Raw genomic sequence first — 10,096 nt, forward strand, 5'->3', positions numbered from 1 at the left:
TTAAAATCTCTCATGTCAATCCTGGCCACAGCTACGCTAACTTCTGGTTTACAAATACAATTCTCTGTACTATCACAAAGACATGGAGGATACATCTTTGTAATAATATACATCCCTGGTTTTGGATCAAAGATGGACTGATACAAGGCGCATTGTAATTGTAATTGTAACTCTTTCATGGACTGTGATGCTCTGCTCAGGATCTCATTTTGCATATTTGTTGGCATTATTCTTAGTTTTGCTTTTGAAATTTCTTCTAATAAAATATCGTCTAATATTAAGTCTGAAGATATATTTCTAAGAAAACTTTCATATTTTTCTTGTTTTTCTTTGTCACTCAGAACCTGATGCTGATCATTACTTTGATGTTGCTCCATTTCAACGTCTTCTTCTAAGAGCTCAATCTTAATTTCTTCTATGGGTTCATTAGCCTCTTGTTCTATGGGTTCAATAACCTCTTTTCCTTTATGCTGATCAATTTCTAAACCTATTTTTAATTCTCTTTTCAAGGCGTCACTTGCATTTTGCTGCATTCTAAGAGATTGGAGTTCTTGGTTCATTTTGGTAAACTTACCAAGTAATGACTCATGGTCCCTAGAAATGACTTGAAGATTGTGCTCAAGAGAAAAAATATGCTGCTGGTTTTGGTGGAAATTAAAATTAAAGCTATCAAACTCTTGTTCCAAGACTCTAATTAATTTTTCATGACATAACCTCATGCTTGGCTGCTTAATTTGGATATTTAAGAAATTATCTAAGAGAACCTGCTGCCTATCAGAAAGCCCCGGTACCCTTGACCTGTATCTCAGAGTTGGATTTCTGATTCCTTCAACAATATTGCCATTAAAGTTGAACGTGGGTACTGGTGGTGATGCTGGTCTGCTCATGCTATTTTGAAATCCACTGAATGGTGGAGGTTGATGGTGCATCATCATGCCATTGAAAGAAACTCTTCTGCCTTGCGGCCTTGTGCTATTTGCTGATGATGGTCCACGATATTCCATACCTGTTCAACAAATTAATCTTGATAAGATATCAGCTAAAGTATTGTCATTACCTTTTATATGTTCAAAAATTGGTTTAAAACCATTTCCTGTAATTGAATCAACAAAATTAACCCATCTTCGGGCTGCCTGTTTATTAGCATGTATCTTGTTATAATGAGAAAATATATTTTGACAATTTGTTCTAATCGTAAATACTTCATTATGTAAAAATAAAGAAAATGCTTCAAGTGAATTAATTATCCCTAAAATTTCTAAATCTGTTGATGGTAACCTTGACTGTACATCACTAAATTTTCCTGAGGAATATCTACAAACTTGTTCATCAGACTTTGGAGACTCCCTATGCCTTTTCTGGTATAGTATACCTGCCCATCATAATGATGAAGCATCTGTTTCGACTATCTTGTAACTATCATCTAATGGTAATGTTAATGGCTTAAGTTTAGTAATTTCTTCTTTTATTTTTTGAACTAATTTAATATCTTCACTATTAAAATATTTTTGTCCCGTTTTGCTAGTTTTACTATGTAATACTGCTATTTTTCTTCCTAAATCAGGGATAAAATTTCTTGCATAATTTAGCAATCCTAAAAATGCTTGTAACTGTTTCTTATCTTCTAATTTATCTGGAAATTCTAACACCTTTTTAGCTATATGATATTGTAATTGGATTGTACCTGACTTGATATACATTCCTAAAAATTCTATATCTTGCTTTTCTAATGCTATTTTATTTTTGCTAATTACAATTCCATTATTGATAAATTCTTGTAATACTATCTCTAAATGCTTCCTATGTTCATTTTTATTTTTACTATGTACTAAAATATCATCTACATAAACACTACAAAAATTATCATATTTCTTGAAAATTTGGTCCATCTTTCTTTGAAAGATCGATGGAGCATTTTTAAGTCCAAATGGCATAACGAGCCATTCAAAATGTCCTTCTGGACAAGTAAAGGATGTCCACTCAATTGATTCTTCTGCTAATCTTATTTGCCAAAAACCTGATTTACAATCAAATTTGCTAAAATATTTACTCTCTTGAATTTTGTTTATAAGCTCATCCTTATTTGGTAATTTATAACTATCTTCGTATGTATTATCATTTAATCTCTTATAATTATAAACTATTCTAGCCTTACCTCTTTTTAATTCCGAATGTTTTCTTACAATAAATGCTGCTGATCTATGTCTAGACTTAGATGGTCTAATTACTTTTAAATTTAACAACTCTTTTATTTGCTGCTCAAACTCTTGTTTATCTATTAGACTACAAGGCATATCAGCCGTCTTAATGGTTAAATCTCGGTTAATTATATCTAATTTTGCTAGTATTTTATTTTTGCTCCAATGTAACTGTGGGTCTTTTCCTATAATCCTAGTTTGTTCTGCTAATTGTAACAATTCTTCTAAACTATTTGGTCTGTCTAACTGTAATATTTCTATACAGGTTCCTTTTTCTAAAATCGGGTATTCATGTTCAAAGATGTCTTCATCAAACTCTTCTATGTCATTATGCTCATCATTTTCTTTTGAGTTTTCTAAATGATAACTATCTTGGCCACTAGTCTCTTCTATACTTATGTTTTTGTATGCTTCTACAGTATTACTTTGATCAGTTATTGTAATGCCTCTCTTGAAAAATGTTATGTTAGGGTTCATAAATAAAAAACCTTGCAAACTTTTCAAAAAGTTTAATCCTAAAATAAATGGATATGATCCTACTGGTGAAACAAATGTTAATGGTAAATTAAATTGTTGTTTTTCTACTTTAATAAACTCATTATTTATACAATGTGTTAAGTAAACTGGTCTCTCATCAAATTGTGTTATTCTTACTGGTTTTGCTAATTTTTGTCTATATTTTTCTGGTACTAACTCTTCTCTTATGACACTCTTTGTACTCCCTGTATCTATCATAGCTATGGTTTGTATCTTATGTTCTTTTGCTAATTCTATTTCGCAATTTATAGTGATTAAGGAACTACTTTTTGATTTTTCTATACTATGAACAATATTTCCTAATATTTCAGATTCTGCTGAATTAACTTCTAATAACCTATTACTATAACATTTTTCACATAATATTGAGTATGTATTGTAGTATTTATTTGCAACTAATTTATTACACTTATGACATTTTTCTGGCCAACCTAAATTAATGTATTTATATTCTTCTTCATGCAGTTCTTCTATGAATGCACACATATATTTTTCTAGATCACTATTTGTGCTACTTGAATCTTCCGAATCTGAATCTATCATGTTAATACTTTTTATACTATAAATACTCTCATTATCACTTAAATTATCTAAACTGTATATTGACTGAATATCCTCATCTTCTTCTAACTTAAACAACTCCATCAAATGTACTTTTTCTTTCGACTGTTTACCTAATTTTGGACATTTAGGTCTAATATGTCCAGCTTCTCCACATGAATAATATTTACAACTACTCTTATCTTTTGGTGCTTTATATTTCCTAATCCAAGGTCTGCCACTTCTTTTTCTAAATTGTTTTGGAATATATTTTCTCTTCCTATATGTTCTTGAAGGTCTTATACTGAAATTCTTATGTTGTTTGTAGGGTTTATATGACTTATATTTCTTTTTGTACATTTTCTTATGCTTATTTTTCTTATGGCAACCATACTGTTGTGGTAAATCTATATTTTTACAACTCATGTAAAATTACTTCCTGATTTGTCTCTTAGCCTTTATTTGATTACACTCTTGTCTAAGTATATCATATACATGTTGAATTCTAGGTCCTATAGCAATATCATTTTTCTTCGAATGGTTTTGCCATTCATTCCAAATCTTTTCACCTATTGGTCCTTTTATTTTTGTCATATAAGTATCTAATAAATTAATATCACTAATTCTACCTGTTCTTCCTAAATATTTAAAGAAATCTGTGGTATACTCAGTTATATACTGTAAATCATAAATTTGTAGTTGTTCTAAATTTCTGATTGCTCTTATTTGTTCTTGTTCACTTCTGTCATCTAACCTATTATGATCTAAAAACTCTTGTTTAATCAAAGTAACAAAATCATCAATATTAAAATGTGTTTTAGCTGCCTGATGTTGTTCTGGATTTTGAACTTTCCATGATTGGAAATAATCAAAAACTAAACCATCCAAAGTATGTTCAAAGTAATCTAACATGTTTTGTGAATTACTAAAATCTAACATTAATGCTGCATGTACGCAGCCTTTTTCCCATCTCTCAATCGTTCTTTCCCAATCTTGTGGATCTACATTATCTAAATTTAATATATTACCAGTTATATTAATTTGTTCTAACCCTCTCAAATATGGAATCCTATTTTTTCTAGGTTTTATCATACTTTCTTCTATATAGTCTACTTTTGCTTTTTCATTATATTGTTCATTTGTTGATCTAAAAAATTGTTGATCGGATCTGCTTGCGTGTCCTGGATTTTCTACTCCTGATGTACTACTTTCTTCTGCTGGATTACATTCTGCTTTCAATTCTAATAAATTATTATATTCTTTTGATCCTAAAATGTGTTCTACTCCTATTTCTAAGATTAAAATTTTCATTTCTTCGTTTGAAATTTTATGTAGTCCTAAATCATGTCTTATATTTTTCCAAATATTGTTCTTCATTTAAATGATCAATATCTTCTATAAGTTTATCTACAATATGATCAAAATTTTGTTCAACTAAATTAATATCTAAATGATCAAAAGCCATATGTATACTTTCATTTTCAATTTCACTCTCATCTTCTTCTATTTTTTCTAGTTGCTTATAATTACTAAACCTAATTGTTGCTTGACCTGTACTAGTTTCATATATTTGTACTTTATCTGGTTATCTATTTTGTGCTACTTGTAAATTGGGTAATGTCCACTGAGTTCCTTCTAAAAAGCTATTATCTACGGGTTTTGCTTCTATCATATTTACATGCTTACTGCCAAATGTTTGAACTAAATTTTGAAACTCTAAATTAAACTTATGATTATATCTATCAGACACTTTACCTATATACATTAAGCTAATACACAAATTTTTATATTCTCCTTTCATATTATAATTTTTTGTTCTTATGCTCACTTTAATATATTTACTAAATTCATTAATCGTCATAACATAATTTGGAATGCAACCTATGACTGCTAAGTTTGAACTTAAGTCTACTTCAGCTGTTGCTATTGCTGCTTGTTGGTGATTATCCCATCTATCATCATATATGTATACTAAAGCCTTTGTACCTACTTGTGCTCTGGTAAATCCTACTATTCCAATTAATATTGTTCCTATATGAATCTGACTAAAATGTGATTTTCTCAAATGAGTAACTGCTTCTTTACTGATTAGATTAAGTGTGACTTCTTTATCAATACAACTAACTTCATGTTGACTGATGCTGCTTACAATTCTACTTCTGTTTTCAAATAAACCTAGTTGATACAAGTTATATTTATTTTTCTGTGTTCTCTCAAAACCTCTTCGAATAAATTCTTGTGCTTCTTCTTCATTTGGATAAATATCTTCCGCTCTAACTACTTCTTTTCTTTTTTTCCTAAAGAGTTCCATTTTCTACTATCAAAAGGATTTAGCTTAGGTCTTCTATTATTATTTGCACTCAAAGTTAAATTTTCTAATTTATCTAGCAAGGATGGTGGAAGTGATGAAGATGCGTTATGTAAAACTTGGTTTATTTCTGCTATTTGTTCTTCAACTTGATCTAATTTTTCAGCTAGACTTAAAACTAATTGGATAATCAAATTATTTTGCCTAATGAGAATATTACTACTGGATACTTGTGTTGAAAAATCTGTTAATCCTACTGGTTTTTTATCTAATTTACTAATTTCTTTCAAAGCTTGAATATATTTTCTGCTAGTTCTAGAATCTGTCATTAAACTAATAATTTGTCTATTTTATTATGCAACTTATCTACTTGTTCTCTCAACTCCTTTTGTACGAATTGAATTTTTTGAACTTCTAATTTTAGTTGTTCAACTATTTCTAATGACCTAAGTTCTACTTGCTTTGGCTTACTATCTATGAGGTCAACAAGCTCTTTTATCTCTCTTTTGCTAGGAAACCTTTGAATATTTTTATTATTATCTTCTAACTGAGATGTAATATAATCTAAATTTTGTCTAATTATCTTTATGGATTTTTTCTGAAAATGTTCTAACAACTGGTTTAACAAATGATTATGCTTATTATTTTCTAATTTTATATTTTCTGCTTGACTAATAATAAGATCTATAATACTATTGGCTTGCGGATTTTCTTCACTGTGCAAAATATGATTATGCTTTCTTGATGGAAAATAACAAACTAAACTATTTTGGTCTAAAGTTATTTTTCTTTTTTGGGGTTCACTAATTTCTAAATTAAGATAATCTATCATAAACTACAGTCTTCCCTTCTCTAGAGTTACAGCTAACTGGTTTCTTAAAAACTCTCTTTCTTCTCTCAAGGTCTCTAAAGCTTGATCTGTTGTTCTTTTTGCTTCTAAAACTTTATGCTGCACTTATGTGTTATTATATTTACGAATAAATGAAGGATGTTCAAGATAGCCAAGATAAAATTTTTGCTTCTTCAAAGTACTAATAATTCTTTTGGATATATATGTTAATCTTCTCTTTATGCTAGTTATAGTTGGATGTCTGGGACAATAAATACCTGGTAATTGTGGTTGACAGGGTCTACAGGGACAATAATATCTGTTGTTCATACACAATAAACAAATATGATATCAGTTGTATCAATGACTTCTATCCTCAAGGTACTTTACTATTATGCTTATATTATTAAAATGCTAAACTTGGCTCTGATACCAAATTCGAAAAGCATGCTCGGTTAAATAGTCGGATGACCATTATAACAACTAGACATAGAACCTTGCACATGGAACTCGACATGTTTCAGCATGACGGCCACCCACAGTACAAGTATAAGGCCTTAAAGGCTGAACTCAGAGGTACGAAGAACTCAGAGGTACCCTGGTTAATGTCCAGTTATTTGTATGGCAAACATTCAACTATAACAGAGTGCTCGAACAAAGTATGATCGTCAGTTTAGCAGGATAATAATATAACCACAATAGTATTTCCCTGTTTTGGACTAGAAGTCTAATTAAACAAACACACTAAGTAAGGAAAAGAAAACTTACTTAAGACTTGGAGATTGCTTGAATATGTACACTTGAACTTTTATTGATATATGGAATGTTTACAGTGATAGTTGTTTACAAGGAAGTGTTTACAAGGATGCTATGAAGGCTACGAATGCTAGAGTGTATGAAGTGAGTATGGTGTTTTCAGACGTTGAGAGAGGTGTTCTGTATGGGAGGAAAGACTCCCTTATATACAAAATCTAAATCTTTAAAATAACATTTCATCTATTTACAATTTTCTGAATAGTGACAGCACACTGTTTCTGAAAACTGTCAGCACTGTTTCTGAAAGCTGGCTATCTTGTCTTTGCTTGAATGTCATGTGAATTTATGTTGTCTTGGTTGCTGCAGAGTTTGCCACATTTTCTTTTGCATGTGAATCTGTATTGTCTTGGTTGTTGCATGTTTGCCACATATTCTTTTGCATGCAAATGTTTTCTGAAAATGTCAATCTCCTTTTTCTTCTTTTGGATGTATGCACTTGAACTTTGTAGAAAACTGACCCAATCTTGTACATATGTGTGAAGGGTAGGATTGGCATTTTTGAAAAAATCTGTCTTTATGATTAAAAGTAAAGTTTTGAGGGTGTTTTGGTTAGTTTTCCAAAAAAAAAAAAGGATATTTTCTTATGAAAATGTAGAAATAAAAAGAAAATGGTTTTTTAAATAACTTTTCATAGGAGATGATTTCTTATGAGAACAACAAAAAAAAGTAAAGAAAAATTAATGAAAATGATTTGAAAACTTTGAATTTTAACGAAAATAAGTGAATAGTACTATAATTGATTTTTAAGTGTAAAAATATGAGTTTTCGTTAAAGTAAATAGTATCTAAAGATTTTCGTTAAAGTTCTCAAAAAGTAAATGATTTTTTTTTAAAAGTACACAATGTTTTTAGGGAGATTATATTCACACATTCCAAATTATTTCTTCCATGTCCTTTTAAATTTTTAATATTGTTCTATCAAGTGTTAGGAGTAGGTAGAAAATATTAAAAAATTTAAAAAAATGTTAAAGAAGTAATTTGAAATGTATGAATATAATATCAGGAACTTTAATGAAAAGGGTTTGGACTAAGTTTATTTTAACAAAAAATCATGCTATAAACTTTATTTAATGAAAAGAATTAAATTTTAATGAAAACCCCTTAAATTTTAATAAAAAGGACAAAAAAACTTAATTTTTAACGAAAATGACACAATTTAAAAAAAAAAAAAACCTGACGTGCGCACAGTACATATACATATGAAATTGAACACTATTTATAAAACTGAACACTGTTTATAAAACTGAACACTATTTATGAAACTGCACTATTTATGAAACTGAACGGTACTATACTATTTATTGGTTCAATTTCATAAATAGTGTATAGTTTTTTGTCCACTTTCATAAAATGATGTCTAGTTCTTGATCATGTTTCATAAATAATGCCTAGTTATTGGGTCCAGTTTCATAAATAATGTATAGTAATTGGAACAATTTCATTAATAGTGTCTCTTTCTTGATCTGGTTTCATAAATAATATCTAGTTATTGCTCCACTTCATAAATAGTGCCTAGTTCTTGGTTATAATTCATTAATATTGTCTAGTTCTTACTCCAATTTCATAAATAGTATATAATCCAGTATTCAAATTATGCCTAATTCTTGTTTTCGTTTCATAAATAGTGTCTACTTATTGATCCAGTTTCATAAATGATGTCTACTTATTGGTCTAGTTTCATTAGTAGTGTCTACCGATTGATGAAGTTTTATAAATAGTGTTTAATTCTTAGTTCAGTTTCATAAGGTTTGAAACTTAGACCCTTATTGGTCAAGTTTTATAAATAGTGTTTAATTCTCAGTAATTATATTTAAAAAGTTGTTTTCAATTACCAAATTAAAATTTCCTCACTTTTTTCATATGCCTACGATAATAAATGTAGCTCTCCATTTGGGGCCGGTGGGGCCCACAAGCCCTTTGGCCTAGCCTTTGGTTGGAGATAGTTTTCATGTCATTCCGAGCTATTTTTAGCCCTATGGCCCTTTGGCGGGGTCAGTTGGAGATGGCCTAAGTAGGACCAATTCATACGGAACAAAGTCCAGAGTGATGCCAAATAGACAAAATTTGCAAAACTAAATGACATGTCACCAATAAAAAAATAAACACGGTAATCAACAGTTAAGTAGTAATTCAATAATTGACTTCCATATTCAAGTTACAAAAAAATATTCTCCCTAGCATTATCCTTTGGTCCATTACCACATTACCACCACCCGCTTCAGACAACCATCAGCAATCACGTTTTGTGGTCAAGCCCATAAAATGCGTTTATGTTTCTAGTACTTTTCACTCTCGTTCAAAAGTTCGGCGCATATGGGAACTTTCGGTTTTCAGGCGAGCAATTACATTTAACGCCGGTCACTTATTAAGTAAGATGTTTTAAATTCAAATATCACGGTGACTTATTTTTTAAGAATAGAATTTAATTGTAATTGGTGCAGGACACTATTTTCCTTTTATCCAATTTTATATCTCCTGCAAAGTTTTATTAAGCCCAAATAAATGAAAAGATAATTTTTTTTTTTTCAAACAAACGATATTATCGACATCGGAATATAAGGTGCTTGCCGAGTACACTTATGGGGAACTTTCGGTCCCTTGCCGAACGTTTACATTGTCTCGTGAACGGATCAGGCTAGTCCCGAGCCGGAAATAGTCACACAGAGAACGTAAACATTACAGTACAACGATTCGAAGAAGCGGAATGTTGTTGCACAAACGAAATCAAGCCCAACGCCAACGGCAACCAAAACAAAGAATTGAAGCATTACAATAACGAAAGAAGAGTTCCAACTCCCAATAAATTTTATATACAAGGGAAACAAAGTAAGCAAGAAAAACTAATAGACGATACAACAATTTCTAACCA

Source organism: Malus domestica, chromosome 04, assembly GCF_042453785.1.
Source record: "Malus domestica chromosome 04, GDT2T_hap1".
Classification (NCBI taxonomy): domain Eukaryota; kingdom Viridiplantae; phylum Streptophyta; class Magnoliopsida; order Rosales; family Rosaceae; genus Malus; species Malus domestica.